We start from the raw sequence: 22,583 nt of genomic DNA, 5'->3' as shown, positions 1-22,583 counted from the left end.
TCCTTGAAAGTTCTACCCGTTACAAAATATCATTATTTGAGAATACTGATTTTTCTTCTAGATGTTGATAAAGATCAGTATTCCGAAAAATACTAGCATCATGTCTTCTGCCACACAAAGCACCTTTCAAATAATAATCAATGACCAGGACATAACACAGATTGACACTTAACTCGGTGAATTCTTTTATGTCCAGAATAATATTCTTCCTGTTGAACAGAAAGTCTACAAATGAGGGGTGTAAAATCAAAGTCGGTAATCTCCATTTCATAATTTTGGGAAACCGCGAAAAACTGTACAAACTAACAAAATCAAATTAAAACAATAAAAGTGATAAATAATCATATAAAATTTGGTTTGTAATCGGATGTCGAGAAAGAAGGGATGAAGAAATTATTTCTTTTTCTTTATTTTATATTTTAGTTTGGAGATTGCCGTTTTTGTTTGCAATGCTTGGAGATTGACAGATACGAAAATGATCTATAAGGATATTGCCAGTTTTGAAACTAATAAAACATCACTGTGCCGGCTACTTAGTGAAGAAAAATATATTTTGATATTAAACAATAATATAATATGTAAAAGCAATTTATATGCATATCACTTAAACTAAAATATCCGGAAATTCGGGTATACAGGGTGTTAGTAAATAAGTATGAAAAACTAATTCTAAATGAAAAAATAATGTCGGGTTGCTCTAAAAACTTATGTCCGCAAATGCTTCATTTCCTAGATACGGGGTGTTGAAATTTTTATTTCCAACTGCCAATTGCTTTAAGGCCGGTTAAGCTACGAAAATGAAATTTCCATAGGTTAACCGGTAAATTCGTTTTCCAGCAGTGGAAGTATACGGATGTATGTTTTGATTTGTTTTCTTGTGTTTACAAGTTTTGTTATGTGTTTTGATTTATGTGTTGTGAATACTAGCTGTAAGTGTTTCAATTTTTATTACCATCATCACATCGACCTAGTTAATTTTTGCACATCTAACCTTGAAAATGACGTATACTTGTGAACATTGTCTTACACAACTGGATAAATACAACCAGTTAAGATGTAATGGAGATTGCCAAAGAAACTTCTATATGAAATGTACGGGATTAAACAAGACCATCACTAAAGCCCTATTGGACCAAAAGTCTTCTCATCTTAGATTCTTTTGTACCGTATGTGACTCTCCAAGCTTGAGATATTTAAATGACAAAATTACAAATTTATCAAAAAAAAAATACCTTTAGAGAACTTTGAGGCCTTAATTCAAGTTACTAAAAAACTAAATGACAATTTGCCTGTTTTCATCGAGACTTATGACCTATTAACTAAAAATGACGGCAAACTGGACTATCTTACGAAAAAAATTGACGAGATCCACAAACTAATCAACCTGCTGAATCCTGAAAAGGTTTGAAAATCTGTAAGGCAGACGGAACACGACATTTTTAATATATCGTCAGTTTTTTTCGGCTCTTCTTCAGATGAGACTATCAAGGTTGAAATCCAAGACACAAATTCAACTGAGATTAAGTTGGGATTAGAAAGGCTCTCTTTAAATATCGGTGAAATTTCAAATCAAATGAGCAGTCTTACAAAAAATCTATCTACTATACCAACTATCAAAGAGATATTGAAGAAAAATACATCTTATGCCACTGCAAGTACCCATACTGAAGAGCCCCGACATCTCGAACCAAGTCCAGAGCAAAAGCCAAAAATTACAGAAGATAAATGTCACTTTGTAGTTATTAGTAACTTGACCCCAACGTACACGCCTATACAAGTTGTTCACTATATCAAAGAGAAGCTAGGCATTAAGGAATATATTAGATGTTACGCACTCCTTAAAGATGCCGACACAACAACTGGCTCTTCGTTCAAAATAGGTATAAAATCTATTAACATCTAATAGAACATCTATTAACCTATTATTTAATAAGGAAATTTGGCCACCTGGTGTTAACATTAAATGGTCTATAGAATCTTTCAATTCTGAACCAACGCTTTCATCTGAGTCACATAAGAATCCGAAGAATCTCAGAAGTCCTTTCACCTTGGAAAATCCAATTACCAATTCTCGCAAGAACAAAGATGAAGTAGAAAACACAAACATACGTACATACAAGCAGGTCATCGAAGTTTGTAAATCTAAGAATCCGTTCCATTCGCCTATAAATTTCAGTAAGAAGGATACTTTAGAACCTTCAATAAATCTGGATCCTTTGACCCCACCAAGAGTTAGATTAACCAATGACTCGAATAGTCGATATCTTCTAGCCAGATTAAGGGAACCGGATATCTTAAAAGCCATTAAACTTCATCTTGATTATCTACACGACCAACCAGCTTCAGTGTTTTACGATGGATTTACCAACACAAGCGTTAAACTCTTTTTGGCTTCCGAGGGACTTCCCACTAAGACTGAAGATCCACGACGAATTCTGCTGGAATTTAACAATGCCTATGGGATTGGTCCAGATGAGGCGGAAGCTGATCTTGATGCTTACAGATCCTTTCTCACTTCTGAAAGAATTATACACCTGCAAAAATCAAGGGAATGTCTCCGAAATTACTATTCCGCTGCCTCTCCAAAACGAAATTTTTAAACATCACGACGTGTTCTGAAGGACTAGAATCCTCAAATTGTTTTAGTGATAACAACTTTAGCATGGTTCTGATTAATATTCGTTCTATAAGATAAAAAACTGATGAATTATTTTTGTTCCTAGAGGAATTAGGATCTCCCCCGGTAGTTGCGGTTACAGAGCACTGGCTTGAAGTCAACGAGCCTTTTTTTTTGTAGAAAAATACACCACAATTGCTAGGTATGATCGTCGAAGCTCAGCTTATGGAGGCACCCTAATTCTGTCTACGAACAATGATTTTCCTTCGGTAACAAAATATGACTTTCTGCTAAGTGAAGCCTTCTTTGAGTTTTCGTTAATTTACAATAAGAATCTTAATCTTTATATTATTTGTATTTATAGATCGCCTAACTCTTCCGTGGAACTATTTTTTCAGGGCCTGCTAAATTTGTTAGATGACCTGCCCCATAAAAGTAGAAAAATTTTATGCGGGGACTTTAACATTGATTATGCTGCTGCTAGTGCTACACAAATATCCTTGGTCAACATATTTGAATCGTATGGTCTAACAATGCACGTTGATTCTCCTACAAGAATTACAAAAACTTCATCTACCATAATTGATTATACTCTCTCAGATTTTTCACCCCTTGATGTCCACTCTACAATTATTAATGCTGGACTATCTGATCATGAAGCAGTTTATACGAAGTTTAATATCTTAAGCAAACCCTCCAAAATTTATGCTTAACCTCTGAGTGGCGCTTTCCTGCTATGGACGTGGATAATAATTTCAGTGCTTTTTTAGATAAGCTTGTCTGTATCTGCAATAAAGCATTTCCTTTCATTGCAATTAAGCGAAAACATCGCAAACCCTGGACTACTAAAGGTATCCGAATATCTTCCAAGAATATGCGTTCTCTTCTCTATATCAGGAAATTTACTACCAACGTCTCTATCACTGAATATATCACCAAGTACAGGGCAACCTATCTTAAACTTATAAAATCAACTAAAAAATCTACTACCATAACCGTCTGGGAAGCTCAAAAAGTGTTGCAAAAGAAACTTGGTCCATAATAAACGATCTTCGAAATAAAATCTACACTGCTTAAACAATGTCCCTTCCAGACCCTGAAAATCTAAATGAATACTTTGTTAATGTGAGTAAAAATATTACATCAACTATTTTGCCACAACAAGATCCCATTGCCTATCTCCCTAATTCAAGAAAGGTCTCAAATTCATTCTTTATAAAACCAGTCGATAAATCCGAACTGATCCAAACAATCAATAGTATCAAAAGCAAATCTTCCTGTAGTACTGACGGTCTATCGATAAAAATTTTTTCTAATCTCCCAGAAAATGTGTTAGAAGGTAAATTTCCAGAGTGCCTGAAGACAGCCATCATTATTCCTCTTCATAAGGGTGGTGAAATATCTAATACCTGCAATTATAGACCTATTGCACTACTACCGGTACTCTCCAAAATTATTGAGAGACTCATAAAAGCCCGACTTATGTCCTTTCTAGTTGAAAACAACATTTTATCACAAAGTCAGTTCGGCTTTTTAAATAATAAATGCACCACTGATGCCATGTTTCTGTACTACATGAGGTTTATCAAGCACTGAACAATAATCTTCACACTGCCACCGTTTTTTGTGACTACGCCAAAGCTTTTGATTGTGTAAATCATAACATATTGATGAAAAAACTAAATTTCTACGGAATTCGAGGTATTTCTTTAGATTGGTTCCAATCTTACTTGGATGATAGGAAACAACTGGTTAGAGCAAATGATACAGACTCTAGTCTCAAAAACATTGTATGTGGGGTACCTCAAGGTTCAGTATTGGGTCCTCTACTTTTCCTTATCCTTATTAATGACATCACTAGTTTAAAAGTCGATGGAAAATCTTTCTTTTTGCTGATGATACCAGTATCACTTGGAGCAACTCAAATATTGCAACTCTTCATGCTACTATAACTTCTGATCTTCTTCTTAACGTGCCCTATCAAGTCCCCTTGACGTTGGCGATTAACATGGCGAAACTGTCTCTGTCTCGAGCTATTCTAAATAGGTGTTCTGCTTTCTTTATTCCTGTCCACTCCCGGATATTCTTCAACCAAGAGGCCTGCTTTCTACCAATTCCTCTGCGTCCTTCGATTTTACCCATCATAATAAGTTGAAGAATATTATACCGGTCTCCCCTTACTACGTGTCCAAAATAGGCCATCTTTCTATATTTGATGTTATCAAGCAGCTCACGGGTAGCATTTGCTCTCTTAAGGACTGCCACATTTGTCAGCATAGCCGTCCATGGTATTTTTAGAATACGTCTGTGCAGCCACATTTCAAAGGCCTCCAAACGGTTAATGGTGGATATTTTTAATGTCCATGCTTCGACACCTTACAAGAGGACTGACCAAATGTAGCATTTAATCATGCGCTTTCGAAGTTGAAGTTGCAAGGTATCATTACAGAAGAATGACCTCATTTTTAAAAATGTCGTGCGGGCTATCTCGATTCTACATTTTATCTCTTTATCTGGATCTAGTTGTTCAGTAATATGGTTCTGATCTACTTACAATAAAAACCTGGTCTGACTCTAATTTACTCTCGTTTAACGTAGATAAAACAGTAGCATTGTCTTATAAAGGAGCTCTTCAACCCTTACCTCTTAATAACAGCCAGATCAGTACCGTTGATTCTGTAAAATTTCTTGGTATTTTTTTAGACAGCAACCTTAAATGGTCCCAGCATATCGATTTGTTAAGGAAGAAACTATCCTCAGCTTGCTATGCTTTAATATCTGTTTCGAATGAACTCAATTTAGCATCTTCCAAAATAACATATTTTTCTTTGTTCGAGTCACATCTTCGTTATGGTCTTCCTTTTTGGGGTTCTGGTACAGCTGCTCAATTCGATGTTATTTTCAAATTACAAAAAAGAGCAATTAGATATCTGTTTGGCCTCAGAAGAACAACACATTGCAGAAGTTACTTCAAAGATCACGGAATTTTAACCCTTCCATCTTTGTATATTTTAGAAACTGTTTGCATAATTCGTAAATATCTACATGTCTTTCCACCAAGACCTAATCATGACTACTTCACGAGAAATTCTACGTTTGACGTCTATATGCCGACCCCGTCCTCTGAATTAGTAAAGAAATCTACATTATATTCCGCAAAAAATCCGTAAACTGACAAAAGCCTACCTATCTGAAAGACCATATTATTCAGTAGAAGAATTTCTTAATCAATAACTAAGAAATTACAGTACCCTTTGCACAAGTAGTATTTTTGTTATCATTTTTTTGTCTATATTTGGGTGTCATATGTAGCAGCTTAACTTTTAAACTTATTAATTACTAGGTGGACTATGCATTTGCAATTTACTTAAATTTTGCAATTAATTATTTCTGTTTAACTTCATTATTATTGTTATTATTGTAAATATATTGACGATTTATGTAATTTTAATAAATTGGATTGTTATTGTTTTGTTTTCTTGACTTTTTATAAGCTTTGTCGATAAAATTGTACAATTTTTCATGACAATAAAGCATATTTCTATTCTATTCTAAATAAATCCTCTAAATCGTTAAATATTCTTTGGAAGATGTATCTGATCTATTAAGCTGTTCATATCGCTGCTGGAAATGTGTGTTAATTCTATGTTTTGGACATTTTCTTTTAGTGACTTCACTAAAGAACACACATTTGGAATGTCTGTACCCAAAGCGACCAAAGTATCGCAACTCTTTTCAGGCAACCCCCTACACCATCTGGTGCGCCTTTCCCATGGCCCTTTTCAGAATAATTTCAAGTTAGTGCTTCATCATGTGAGCCTACAACTTCGGAAAAATTCATTGAGCAAGAGATAAAACATTTTAAAATTACAGTACTGACTCGAAGGTGCGTCGCTTAGGAAGTGAATTGCAGTCAAATCAGGTACCAGTATAATCAAACTATTGAAAACAGGTCACAAGTGCGCCATGATGGCAAGCGGGTCTTTTCTCAGGCTTTCTGTTATCATGCAAAAGCTTTTATAATGTACCTTGTCTCCTTTTCTGTAATATGCTACTATAGTATGAAGTACCGTCTGCTCTTTAGAACCTCCGAAATGGATGGGCTGAATTTATTTTGCATACTTACATACATAGTTCTCTGAAAAATCCATGCGTATAAGAACTTCATTTTCTTTCAGATTATTTTTGATTTTCTGTAAAGCGTCGTATTGATGATTTTTGTTAGCTGTATGTTGCATGTAGATGCCAGTGTTTGAGAGGAGATAATTGTAAACATTGTATTTGTTAGTTCTTATTTCAGCCTTAATGATTTTCCTGCATTCTTTTTCTTTTCCAGCTATACATACTTTTTCAGTTTTCGAAATCCATTTCCAATATGTAACCGCGTCTTCTCCATTAAACTCCAAAAATCTAATCTCCTTTTGAGCACAATCTTTACATTTCCTTTCTACACATTCTTCTGTCATTTCTTCGCAAGATAATGATTTAATTAATTGTTCTCCGCTTCCACACACGATCATTGTGAGAATTTTAATTTTTTTTAATAAGTAGCTCCATGTTTTCACATAATGTACATAGACAGGTGTCTACCCAACATGGTCTATTTTTACAGAAGTAAGCATAGCTGCATAAAGTATTACATTCTTTAATTAAATCTCTATGTAACGATTTTAGGGGATTACTAAGCAATCTTTTTTGTTTCTTCTGGCTTTTTCTTGATATGACATTTTTTTTCCTGGACATAACCTGCTGCTGCTATCTTTTTCGAAAAAGTCTGCACTGTTAGCTTAAGTTTCATTCCTAAAGCCCCATCATATTTTTTAGTTCTTTTGACATTGCTGTAGCGTATGTGCTCTAATCCAGACATATTTCTTGCAATTTTTCGTTTTAATCCGTACTTTGTTATAATGTTTCCTGATAACAGCTTATGCAACATTGCTTTATCTTTTCGGGTTTCAAGAGATTCGTAATTAAACGAGATTTGCTTTTTTAATACCTCCAGTAAAAGAAGTTTCTTTCTTAAAACATATGATACGCGTTGGTTTTTAAATTTTGGTTAACTACAGTATTAGGAGACTCTTTCTTTTTTAAGAAAGATTTCATTCTAAAATACCTAGTTTTATACTTGAAGAAAATGAAGAAGCTTTTATACTAAGAAGAAGCTGTCAACACATATGGGATTAACAAAGGCTCCGTTGCTCAATGTCGGTTAAAGATGTGGGAGTGGTTCTTTACATATTCTTATTAGCTGGGAAATAGATGATACATAGTAAACAAAAATAAAAAAGGAAAATAGCTACTAGAGCTAAACTAGGACATAATGGACAAAAAAATAAATAAATAATGAAGCAATATAAAGCCGAAAGGGCGCCACTTTGATCTTTTAGTTTTGAAAGGGAAGACAAAGGAAAACTCTTTAAATAAACCAAACAAATGAAAATTAATTAAATATAAATAATTATCTCAAGATAAATATAAATTCATATAAAGATATATAATAAAGATAAATAAAACCTACCTTATTATTTTTTACTCATTTGACCAAAGGGAAGGGAGATGGATAATTCTGTACCTCAGAACCAGACTAGCGTAACTCACGTTTGGTAATTTTTATAGGAGAGCAGAAAACTTATAAAAACACATGATTTTTAACTGTCACCACACTATATTTATGATTTTTAATGTAATATTTTGATTTTTATGTTGCTATGATACATCTGCTAAATGTATTTGTATTAATATGCAAATATATTCCATTAAGATATTTAAATGGGCTTGCGCTGTTATGGTTGGGAAGGAAGCAACAAATAATTGTGAGATACGCTTTTTAGAGACAGTCAGTTTTAATAACTGAAACAAAGTTTATTGTTATTAATTATACATAAATTGTTAAGTCAACAACTAAAAGAATGTGTAAATCAATGTCCAGATTTGTCGTGAGTAAAAGTATGTTATTCAACAGAAGTTGATTCTTCATCAGGAAACTCGGCGGCATCTTCTCCATGTGGCAAAAATTCAAAATAATCCTTGTATTCACTTGGTACCCAAGAAAGAATAGTCATAAGGTCCCTGTACTTCAATGAGCTTATAGGTTTCTTGCACAATCTGAGTTGTGGAATAGTTGTTGGCATTGTGGGTGGGTTTCTCACAGCTCTTCTAGTCAAGTCTACCTCTTTAAACGTGGGATTGTTAAAACTGCTCTTGTAGAAAAGTGTGCCCACTTTGTCAGATCGAAGTTGCAACCACACTGTTGTAGATATTAAAAATTGTTCTCCATCAGTATTTTTTTCCTTGAAATGAAAGGAGGTGATCTGCCTTTTACAATATACATAAAATCTAAAAAATCTTCTAAATTCGTCCTTATTACCTCAAATGGGTTTCTACTCTTGCAAGAAGCAATGAAGTTTCCACAATCATTACATGTATATATGGAGTTTCCAGGAACATGTTTCTTAGCCCTTTCAATAATACTGTGTTGTCCATCCACTTCCATATGTGTGTGGCCTGGAAGCAGAAGGTTTATCTCTTTAAGGTTTGGACAACTTTTCAACAACCAGATGTACATGAAAATCATGTTCATGTTCCTGTTTTGTCCAGCACAGTTGTCTGTCCAAACTGTCAATATTTCTGTTTCAGAATTAACATGTCGACTTGCCCAAGTATAAAAGAAGCCATCTCGCTTCCACCTCTACCACCAGTCACTTCGTCCCAAAGCATGCACCATGTCTTGTTTTTTAAAGGATCATGTATAGTATAGTGCAAGGTCCAAAGTTTTCGAAGATAAAAACTTTGTGAATTTGTTAGATTAGGAGTTGGGAGACATTTTTGTAGGTCAGCCATCACTACAATACTTTTGTCATTTTCTTTTCCAATCATCTTGTCCTCCCGTTTTAACTGATACCTCAAAGCAGCTTCTTCTAAGTGTTCTTGCTTTTTCCTGTTTACCTCCTGTAGCTCTTCTTCAGAAAGGGTGTTTTTTAATTTACATTCAATTTCATCGCATGTATCACAGGTATCATTATCTGAAAACTTAAAAGATAAGTTAAAATCTTCGTTGAATATTTTTCTGAATAGCCACTTCTTTCCAGGAGTTACCTGTTTCTCTTTGCATTCTTCAACATACAAATCATACATTTTACTTATATTTAGGTGATTTCCTAAATATTTTTTGCTATGGGCCATTCCATGAACATACGCCTGTTTTGGATTATTTCGACAACGAATATTTTACTGTGCAACATAAGAAGTACGAAAGTAAATGGCGCTAATAATTATTCCAATAAACAACAATGTAATTTGCACTTCGTTCTTCTTATTTTGCACAGTAAAATATTCGTTGTCGAAGTAATCCAAAATAGGCGTATGTTCGTGGAATAGGGTATAGTCCTTTCTCGGCTATAATGACTTTGATATGTTGGATATTTGGCAATATGACTTTTTACTTCATCTATTATGTTATCGGCTAATTTTGTTCCAGGAGTGTGTTTTCCTCTTAGGTCGACTTTTATCATGCCCGTATATGTGGTTTTCTTCAACGCGGTTCGCATAAACATTTCAGAGATGGCTAATGTATTAAGGAAAAATGGTTTGCAAACAACTTCTTCCTTATTATTAATGACAATGAAATATTTATAACTATGGGACCTGTCGCCTTTTGACTCATCTTTTTTTCTTGATCTAGTCACCTGTTTGGTTTCTATACATGATACAACAAACTGTCTTTTAGACTCCCAATCTCTCTGTTCACTCCAAAAGTCTGAAAATATAGCCTGCCTCTGCTCATTGGAAAAGCGCTGGTAACACTTAACGGCAAGTAGGCTTGCAAGGAGGTTTTAAAGCCTTTCCTTTCACCTCCACCTCTCTAGCATTAAGATAACTTTTTCCAGCAACTCTTTTTTGTTTCCTTATACATTTTTTCCAATTCTTTTCATTTCGCACCCTCTTCTTTCCTTTCTGTTTTGTATAACTTGTTTCATTTATCTCTTCATCAGTATCCGAATCAGTATAGGGAACCAGTTTTTGCTCGTTCCTGACGTTATTGTGTCTCACACCAGCGGTATTCGTACTAGTGCACTGTGGAGTATCGTTATGATTATTTGTGACCGGTACATCATATGTTGAATCACAACTAGATGATTCTGTTTCATACCCACGTTGAGGGGAGTAACTAGGGTTCAAGTCAATGTCATCTTCATCAGATAAATGAATGGAATTTTGAGATGATGTGATGCCTTCGTTATGTCTAACATCTATTACTGGGAGAGAAGCTACTGTTTCAGCAATTATGTCTGGTCCTAAAAATAAACATGTATAACAAATTATTTTCTTAACATCCAGTGTACCGTACTTTGGGATTTTTACATGTGTTTATAACATCCGAATCCCAGTTGCTGGAATAAAAAGTGTTAAAGAAGCATTTTGCATATTATCATAAAACTTCCCTAGTTGAAATGTTCCCATGGGTACGAAAGAAAAGTTCCCATGGGCATATTTGGGCCACCCATGAGTACATGCCCATGAGCACATCCCCATGGGTACGTGTCCATGGGTACAGGCTCATGTGTACATTAGGGTGGAGTGAAAATGAGATATATATTTTTTTTTCAAAATTTCGTTTTGCAATACCCGCAAAAAGTTGCCTTATAATATCCTAAAAATAAAAGGTAAATGATGTTTTTAATTATTTTAACATCTTTGGCCCTCTACCATCCCTTAAAGGGGTAATAATTTTTTTTCAAAATTTCACTTTGCAATACCCGCAAAAAGTTGCCTTATAATATCCTAAAAATAAAAGGTAAATGATGTTTTGAATTATTTTAACATCTTGGGCCCTCTACCATCCCTTAAAGGAGTAATAATTTTTTTTTCAAAATTTCACTTTGCCATACCCGCAAAAAGTTACCTTATATTATCCTAAAAATAAAAGGTAAATGATGTTTTGAAATATTTTAACATATTTGGCCCTCTACCGCCCGTTGAAATGGTATTAGGGCATTTAATATGTTTCCAAAGTTTCAATTTGGAACTATTACATAATATATGTCATATAAGATAAAAAGTAAAGTAGAAAAAGGATTTATTATTATACTAAAAAACCATACAAACACAGCAGAGACGGACATTTGAACAATAATACTTTTTAAATAAAGAGCTGTAATAGCCATTATAGTCAGTTATAGCCACCATTCAATCACTACATCACCTTATAATCTTTTTTCGTTTCGAACGAGGACATGATGCTCCTAGATTTAATTTTTGCTCTTATGAAGCCATCCCTAGCCGATTCACCAATCACCGACATAGACGCCTCAGTCACCATCTTAACACACCGTTCCACTGCCTGAGTATGACAGGGGAACTGAACGAAGTCCAAATCTGCCTCGGTATTATTGATGCATTGTTGGAGTGTTTGATTCAAAACGCCAGCTAAAATTGGAGGTGGGGTTACTTCACACGTCTGCCAGTTGATAACATCAATGTAGTCTAAGACATGGAAGTTCAGTTGTGGAATATGGAATTCTCTGACTTCTGTGGGAACAGAGACCGTTTCTCTAGCTTTCAAAATTCTACGCAAAGCTAGTTCTCTGATATACCTTCGTTCATCAGTTAGCATGGCTAATAGCACGTTTTCGGGGTGGCAATAATAAGCATTCCGTTGAATGACAGGATCAATAATATTTTTAAGATCATCACTTAAATAACGAGATGATGATATTATCTTAAATATATGCCTTGCTCCATTCGCGCACGAAGGTTCTTTCTTTATCTGGAACCAAACTGGGGCATATACCTTTACTATGTACTTAGCCAGAATTTTTAAATTTGCAGATGGACTTTCGGTTGCAATATAAAGTCTTAGCATTCTGTTTGCGGCTGTAAGCCATCTAGCGTGTGATAGTTTTCCTGGATTGCGAGTACTTAGATTTAAGGAGCACTGACCAGCCGAAATTGCAAGACATATTTCGTACATGTATTTCTGGTCGGTACTCAGATCACTATATTCCAATTCGGGCACAATGCAAGTAATTGCCTCAAATTGTACAGGCGGCAGTGCCTCGCAGTTTTCAAGCAATTTACCTATAGGTCCCGAATACTCACGAGGACCGCTTATTGCACCATCAAGGAATGCGAATAAGTGACGCAGAGGCAGCTCATTCGCATGCAGTAGGCAGATTAACCATTGCAAAGGACGTCCCAATTTATTCTGTAAATTCGCAATAACACCGTTTTTTCTTCCGGTATTTGTGGCTGTACCATCACAACCAACAGCTAAAACTTCGTTGAAGTTTAATCCATTTTTAATACAAAAATCATAGATTGCTGTCGCTATGTGCTTCCCAGTTCCAGAACTCGGCGTCACATGGCCCAAATAAAGAGAATTTGGTTCTTCTATCATAGATATATGTTCTTCGCTGATCGTTCTTTTATGATATCTGTCGCCAACTATTTCCTGTGAGAGCGTTTTGTCTTTTCTGCCATCAAAAAATATACTTTTCAAGCCTCCTCCACTTCCAGTTTGCAAATTTTTGAGTAAAGCACGTGTTTTCTGGCGCTCTCTTCGAACCTTGCTTCTATCAACAACTTTAGAACAATCATCCATTGTTACAATACCGATGTCCTGTAACGTTGCTGAAGCAATTGCTGCAGCACATCTATCAGAAATACCATATTGGTCACAGACCCGTGAGAGTGTTGGAAGTGTGAACCTCATTTGTCCAACTTCTGATGTTGATGACTCCGTTGCAGAGAATGTATCATTACTACTTTTTTTGAGTTCTGGAACTGCAACAATGTTAATAAATTGACCCTCATTACCATCGTCAATACTATCATCCATTATTTTAGCACTTTGACTACAGTCCCCTTCTTGCCATTGACGAAAGCGTTCTTCACGTTCGATTTCTGCTTTTTGTCTTTCAAGTTTCTTTCTTAATTTATTAGTCTCAATTATATCGACAGTTCCAATCCCCATTCTTCTATTTGATCTCTGGTCCAAAAGGAAAGACCGTTCTTCAGTTGGAACCTTACGTGACTTGACACAACAACAAGAAGTAATTATTGTGCATTTACAGGCTGCGATATCAAACAGCTTCGTTGATTCATGTTTAAAAGTTTTTACTTTTATGGTGTAGTTTTCATTACGTTTTTTTTTGTGGATATCTGATAAGGCTACGATATGTATTATAATGCTTACCAATCAGTTGACGGATGCGTTCGTGTGATACTGTGGGAATCGAAGCTCTTTGCCAAATTTCTTCTATTTGATGTCCTAACTGTTTGGATATTTCCGAAACGCTTGGCTCTTGGCCGGATCGTTCATGGATTAATTTATGTTTAATATACAAATAACCTTTTATAGTGTCTCCAATAGTTGGCAAAACGGTAGTTTTAAGTTCTGAAGGGGCACCAAAAATGGGACATTCACTTGTACTTCTGGTTACAACTCTTCCAGTCACACCGTCAGCCATTATTACCAACGCTGTAATTAAAATATTCTACTAATATTGCAAAACAGAGCATTAAAAAAAATAATACCTGTTGCTAGGCAGGATAATCGCTGTAATTCTTCAAATGTCACTTGTGAATTAATAGTGAAACGAAAGTCTAATATAAACACCAAAATATCCAAAAATAGGTTAAATAGTGGCACTTCGTACTTACTAAACACAAATAACAGACACCATGTAACGCGTTCGAATATTAAAATCGTATGAAAGCAGAATCAGATGATCAGATGATTCTGCATCATAACAATAAGACCGCCCTCCCGCCTTACTTAGCTACGGTGTTGTTTCCTTGGCAACGGCACGATCGTAGGGTCTATTTAGAAAATGATCGTAGTTATGCATTCCATAGGCGTAGTATGCAAATTAATTAATTAGGAAACAAATTATAAATTTTTTGCCTTGCTCAAAACAAACGATTTTTTTCATTTTTGGAGAAAAACAAGCGTTGGTAGAGGGCCAGTTTTTCGAATTTGTTCATATTTTGCAAGTGCTTTTTACTTATCAATAGGCAACTTTTGGCGGGTATTGCGAAACAAGATTTTAACTTTCATTTTTTCGCTCCACCCTAGTGTACATCCCCATGGGTACAGCCCCATGAGTACATGCTCATGGGCACATCCTCGCGGGTACATGCCCATGGGCACATCCCCAAGGGAATGTACCCATGGGTAAATACCACTAGCAACATACCCATGGATATATCCTCAAGCAGGAATCCTTGTATACTTACATAAAGAACAACGTACCTATCAATTACAGACAGTTTTATTTTTTTTATTTCAATTTATTTTTAGATCTCTTCTAACAGTTTTTATTTTTGACCTTAAATATTCATTTAGTTTTTTCTTTCTCTGTTCCATCTCCTTATCATCTCCTCCTGCTTCCATCTTAATTCGTCTTTCTAGAAGTTTCCATAATGCTTAGTTTCCATAAATTTCTTTTCTGTCTATATAAAGATCTTACCATACAAATACTGTTTTTTTGCAGGCGTGCACTCAGGCCTAGCTGTAATTTCTTTATTGTTCGGACATTGCAGCCAGTTACACTCCTCCTCGACAGCTCTTGTCTGGACCAAAGTAAATCGGTTACATTTTTGACAAACTTTGAGTCTACTGTCTTTCCTAAAGGGACTACATTGCACGCCTTGAATTGGTCCTCCGACAGACGAAAACCCTGAAGACATTCAACATGCATTTAAAAAACACATTAATATTTTGTATGTAAATATCAAAACGTACCTGTTCCACATCATCTTGTACCTCCTGAACTTCTACCTCTTTGCCTTCTACCTCCTTATCTTCTACCTCTTTTCCTTCTACCTCTTTGTCTTCTACATCTTTGTCTTCTACCTCTTTGTCTTCTACCTCATAACTTTTTCTATTATATTCACCTGAAAAAGACAATAAATTATCTTGATTATTTAATTCATAAATATATCTTGATTATTTAATTCATTAATATAATATTGGGATATAGCCTTATCAGATTGTGCTATCTGTTCAAAATCAGGAATTGTATGGGAATCCAAAGTGTGAACCTAAGAAAAGTATACAAAACTATAGTTACAAATTAACAACAATGAAGATATTATGTATAAAAAAACAAAATATAGTTAAAAATAACTTACAGTATTAATACGCTTAGAACATTTCTGTATGTTTTCTTCTTGCCAAACAATGTTTAATTTTCTTAGCTTTACATTTTCTTCGCTTAAATCATTGTTTTTTTGTCTCAATGCCTCATTTTCTTTTTTTAGAGCATTAATTTTTTCCAAAGAGTCTTTATACAACCCATCAAGACTATTTACGGTTGCTTCTAGGCCTTCCACTCTTACTTTTAATTGTTCTTTAGTTTCCTAAATAACAAAAACTTTCAAAGAAATACAGAAAAAATATTACTTTCAGTTACATACCTCAGTGTTTTCATCAACACATATTCGTTTAAAATTGGCTTTCCGAGCTGCTTCCTTATCAAGCTCTTTTCGCTTCTGTAATAAAATTAAATCAGTTCAAATACCTAGGTTTAACATAAATTTGAGTGACAATAAGTCTGGCAAATATGTATAAAAAAAACACAAAGTATATAAATATATAAAAACAAATTTACTTATAGGAACTTAAAATTTCTAATAAAAACGGTAGATAATTGATTGTCAGTATTTAATTTAAAATATGATTTCTATGGGGTATGCATTTTATTTTGATTTTTTTTTTTTTAATTAAAAATTTGGTATTTGCCTGAAGATATTAAGAAAAATGTCCATTCTACCTATAACTATTAGAACTCATGTGGTACTTACTGAAGATTTCTCAATTGCATTATTTGAAGAGTGTGCTTGCTCCACTAAATCTCTCAAATGCAGAGGAACTCTTCTCGTTCTCTGCAGATCCATTTTCTTGTGTAAGTTTTCCTCAGAATCTAACATGTAAGGATTTTTGTTTTCAATAATTACTTACAAAATACAGAAACAGCGTAAATGGAAAGTATACTTTCCATTAAAATGTTGCTCAGTTATTACTAAAACAAATAAAAATAAAAACAGCACCTACCTGCAATGTGTAGTAACGTTGCAGAATAATAACCAGCAATGGGTATTGTGGAATTTTTAGTGGCCCTTTTTATTTTGTCGATTTTAAGAACTGTGCCTTCTCTTTCTTTAATTGAAGTAGGAGTGTCGGCTTCATTAGGGCTCCAAAAGACATTGTATATTTTGTTCAGCTCAACCGTCTCAAGCTTTTCAAAGTTCTCCAAAAAACTAATAGGGACATCAACTTTATTCTTATCATAGATAAACTCCACATGAGCCCATCCTTTTTCCAACAAAGCTATTCCCGCCATAGTTGTGGTCATCGAGTAGGAAGCTTACTCAATGGTTGTGGTTTTCTTTTAATAACGCTTTTAACCTACAATTTTACAAGTATATATATATATAGAAACTGAAAGTCTATTTAATCTCTTCAATACACCAACCTTTAAAATAAAATAAATAAACCGCCTCTCTCATTCACTTGGAAAAAACGAAGGGATAAATACCACCCGTAACGTAAACACACACAGTGACGCTCACAAAACACACGTGACGCTGTGACACTGCCCGCTGCACCCACAACCAAAACCCACAAAACACAAACATATTCAAACAGACTTGTTGTCGCTGCTGTCAGTGGTAAGTGGTCTAAAACAACACAAGATCTGACCCGTGTGATGTTAGCCGACAAAAGTGAGATATTACGCTCAAAATTAATTAAATCATTAGGTTTTCATTTGGGGATGGTTGGCAGTCTATTTTCAACATTTGGTGATCGTTAGTTAATTAGGAAAAAAATAATTAAAAACTGTCATGATGCCAGCCGACACAACGTTGTATAAATGATTAAAAAAAAAACTTTATTATAGATCGATGCGAAATCGTATGGTGATCACAAATCTATCAATGGTATAATTTTGTCTTCAATATTTAACGTACAATTAGCAAAAAAGCTAATTGCTATTATTGCGCCTATTTGAATTAACGCGTGCTTGTGCGCATGCGCCGGTTATTATGGCGGGTAACGTGTGAAATCGCAAGATTATAGCAAAAATGTTGTACGCATGCGCCTGAAATGCGGGCAAGTGACAGCTAACGTTATGTAAACAATACTATTGCATTGTATTGTTTAATGCAGTTTAATGTTTATTACAGGATACTTACATACCTTATTTAATTTATCTAATAATAAAAAAATGTGAATCTTTATAAAGCTAAGCAAATTATTGTAAAGAATTTTATAAAATGTGATCAATTATTATAAAGAACTTACCTGTTGCAAAAAACTGATGAGTTTTTGATCAATTTTCATCATTTTTCATAATATTGTTCAGATTGTCTATCAGTTTTCATCAGATTCAGTTCAATGACAAGAAAACTAAGTTTTATTTCTGTATCAGTTTTATAAGGTATCTGTATTTTTCATAAGGTGAAGATATAAGAAACCATACATAAATAAAAGTTTTTCTGTGTCAATTTTCATCGATTTTCATAAGGCTTGGGCAAAAACAATTAAAACGCAGTAATGAGATTTTCATTTGATATATTTTCGTAATATACTATCAAAAATAACGAGTTTGCAGTCTTACAGGTACAAAATGTTCCGGTCTTGAGTTTAAAATTGTTCACATTTAAAATCTAAATGTACATTCAACACTTCGAAATACTTATATTCATGAAAACTGCTATAACTTACGTGCTAATAGGAACGAGTATTCTTAATTAAAAAATTGTCAACTTCTTCAATGTTAATATGAATATTCAAAATTTTTGTACTCGAAATGTTCAGTTAACACTTCAAAATACTTAGATTCATAAAAACTGCAGTATTTCCTACGTGCTATTTGGAACGAACATTTGTCAGTCTTCGAAGATTGCACACAACTCATTACTTACTAATTGATACGCTCTCGTAATATGCTATCAAAAATAACGAGTTTGCAGTCTTACAGGTACAACATTTTTCGGTCTTGAGTTTAAAATTGTTCACATTTGAAATCTAAATGTGAATATTCAAAATGTTTGTCCTTGATATGTACATTCAACACTTCGAAATACTTATATTCAGGGACGGCGAAAGTAGTGGCTAGCTCCAGTAATTCGGGAAATTCTGGGTCGGTAAAATATCTATGCGATGTGAAAAAGCATGGATTTACGTATTAATAATATAAAGACTTGTTGAAAATATGTATAGAAGAAAAAAATGTATATTTTTATTGGAATTATGTGAATTTTTTGCGATTTTCAAATTGGTTGAAAATCATCGTGTAAATCAAATATACTTATTCGCATTCAAAACATTTTTAACTTTTTTTCAACCTACTACAGTTGCAAATTTATAGAATTCTTAAGACTTTTTCAAATTTACAAAATAAATCCATTTTTTTTTGATATCCAGAAATAATTTGCAATTTTCCGAAATAGTTTTTATGCAATGGAGGTATAATTATTCATATTCCAGAAATCTTGATATTTTTTGAATATGGCAGTTCTCGTCATTTACAGTATTGTCATGACTTTCAACAATTGTCTTAACACGTATATTTTTCCTAGAATTCGAGACATTTGTTGTGATTTATAAAGCTATTGAATCATTTCATGATACATATATATTTTATTGATTCTTTGCGTTTTGCAAGGATTTTCGAATAGGACATCGTCTCTGAAATTTTAAAGAATTCATAAAATTTATTACAAGAGATGAATTTAGTTTTTTTTTTTGAAAATCACATAACTTTTTTAGTTTTTAAAATTTTTGGCAATGTTTGCATGATGACTGTATATTTTTTCAATATTTTAACATTTTCACAATTTTTTTGAATCTTACAGAATCGAGAATGCTCTTTAATTAATAAAGTTCGTCCATTTTTATTGAAATTGTAGAAATTCGTAATAATTATAAAAATTATTTAGAATCTTTATATAATGATCATAAAAAATTCATTTTTTAAATATATTCTGAAAACTTTTCGAACTTTAAAAATTTTGTCAGATTACACAGAAACGAGAAAACTTTTTACAATTTACAAAATTTATCTAGTTTTCGCAGAATTCTAGAAATTGAAAGTAATTTTTGAAACCATTAATAATAATAATGTGATGCATACATTTTATTCATTTCCACACCATTCTCGACATTTTTTTTAATTTAACAGTCTTTGTAATTTTCGAGAAGGTCCAAAATTTGTCACTAGTAACGAATTTTTTCAATTTTTTCTGAAATCATATGATTTTTCTATAATTTTCAAAACCACTGACAATATTTGTAAAATGAATGTTTGATTATTTAAAAATAATCAAAATTTTTTTATTTTTTGAAAATGTTTTCTCATTCTAAAAATTCGAAAAATCTTTTTACAATCAACGAAATTCGACCAAGGTTCTAGAAATTTTTAGTAATTGTTGAAAATACTCATAATCTGGATATGATAGATGTTATGCATTTTGTTTTGCATTTTTGCAACATCAACAAAATTTTTAAATATTGCAAACTGTTTTAAGTTCTACAAAACTGAAAAACTTTTTACAAATATAATTAGTATTCGTCTATTTTTTGTAAAATTCTAGAAATTTTTAGTAATTTTTTTAAGTCTTGATAATCTTTATATGAATAATATACTTTTGATTCAATTATGAAAATCCCCGAAATTTCTAAGAAGTCCACAATTTGTGTAATCAACAGAATATTCCAATTTTCACATTTTTTACAGTTCTCATAATTTTATGGAGCCCTTAAAATTTTTTACAATCCACAAAATGGATCGAAATTCTTTAATGTTTCAAAAATTCTTCCAAATTACAAAAATCGCTGGCAACTGTCATAATATTTAATTTTTTATATAACTTACACGGTTTTAAATATAATACAAAAATTCTGAAGGTTAACAAATTCTCAAAATTTTATCAACTTATCAAAATTTTTGTAATAATCAATAAGTTGGACAGAATTATCATCAACAAAATATTTTTACTCTTACGCCCCCCCCCCTTTCCTCTTTAGTACTTGAGTCACAATTATTACCCACCCCAAGAAATAGCGTTTCACCGTCCCTGCTTATATTTGTAAAAAGTGCAGTATTTCCTACGTGCTATTAGGAACGATCATTTTTCACTCTTCAAATACTCCACAGAATTCATACCTGTTAATTTGATAACATTCTGTAGTATGCTATTTTAAACACGAGCTTGCTGTCTTAAATTTACAAGATCTTTCGATTGCACGTCAAAAAATTGTTCAAATAAAAACTATCAATAATAATTTTCAAGTTTTCAGTTTTTGAAATATATGATCAGTCTGTACTTCGAATGTAAATTGCACCATGTGGAACACACCTCTCATTTTTTGTACAAGCCGTTGCTTTCGGAGCTAGGTCGTTGCACTTCTGCCAAAAATTTTGCCTCTTGCAATATCCAATAAAGTGTCCGGGTTCATATCCAACGATACCAGCAAGCCTGGAATAAATAGATATTCAAATAATTTTGTATGCAGTAGCACATATTTATTTGATCCTACTCATCGACACAGGATATAAAAAGCAGGGTATGTTCTTGCGCAGCTTTTTCTTACCCAGTCGAAGTCATGTTTATTTTTCGTCTAATCAAATAACAGCTGCGTCAAATGCAGCCAACAGGAAAAGGAAAAAACTGCAAAACTGAATGCAAGTTCGTTCACCTTTAAAACATACCCTATTTTTGTATCCTGCATCAACAGAACTAGACCGCTACTCTGCCTCAAAGCACCTGGAAAGAGACAGACATACTGTCGGACAATTCAAGCAATCCAAACAAGAGCCAGCATTAATAGCCAATATCGAGCGATCAAAGAAGGATAGAATGACCATAATGGGCATTCTATCTTATTTTAAGACCGTTAGAACGTTGAAAACAAGTGACAAATCAATCGGTAGCAATCAGTTTTAAAAAAATCTATCGAGACTACTGCTTAAATGCTGAAAACTTAACTAAAATAGCATATTTTACCATTCAATTTTTAAAAAATTTCTTCAGTCATTGGTTTTATGTAACAAGAATGAGACATTTATTTTTTGACACATATTACTGCGAACATAGTCGATATATTCTTCAAACATTGCCTAATTAGGAATTTTTGCTTAACTAACCTGTATGTTGCGTCAAATTCGATGAATGTTGGGAAATCGTTGATAGCGTACACCATTCCAGTAGTCTTCGAAGGCTTCGGGACATCCAGCTCGATAAAGACGAGTTTCCCCAACTTCCTCTTCACCTCACATTTGCCAGAGCATGTTTGACATGGAACGCAGGCCTTTTTGATGTCCATCGCTTGCCGCAGATGTTTGATTCCATTATCTTCCGCTGTCAAAATGTTGAAGTTGACGCAAGTGATACTCGAGTGATGCACATAACTCCACTGACAAATTTGGCATTTTGAAATTCTTTGTTCACTAGGGAACGTTGGAAACAGTTTCGTCCAAATGTTGGCTAAAAAATCTGTCGCATCCAGAGTTCCTATTACCTGGCCGTTTATTTGCATTTTCGTTTGTAGAGTATAATGTTTCATAAGAATCTCCGCCCTTTGTTGATAAATATGTATTTTATTTGCAGTAGGGGTCGAGAAGTCATGAACGAATTTCAACATTTTATTTTTCTCTCTCTGTTCTTCAACAAATGCTGCAAAAGTGGGGATTTCAAGGAATGCGACGCGAAGGATTTGGGCAATGGAATCGAAGCCACAAGTAGACTGGACAATGATGGAATTTTTGTTAACAATTGCAGAACCCAACAAAGAACCGTTCCGCAAGAAGTTAAAAGGTTCCTTACAACTCTTGGGCTTTGGAACATCCGAGTTCTTATGCTGAATATATTTTTCATTAATATTTGAAACTTCAGGAAAACTTGCGAAAAATTTTGAACTCGACACTGGTGGCTCTTCGGAAATTTTTTCTTTTTTTGG

The sequence above is a fragment of the Diabrotica virgifera genome, chromosome 9, assembly GCF_917563875.1.
Source record: "Diabrotica virgifera virgifera chromosome 9, PGI_DIABVI_V3a".
Taxonomy (NCBI): Eukaryota; Metazoa; Arthropoda; class Insecta; order Coleoptera; family Chrysomelidae; genus Diabrotica; species Diabrotica virgifera.
The sequence above is the reverse complement of the archived record's forward strand: the minus strand, read 5'-3'. Positions refer to the sequence as shown.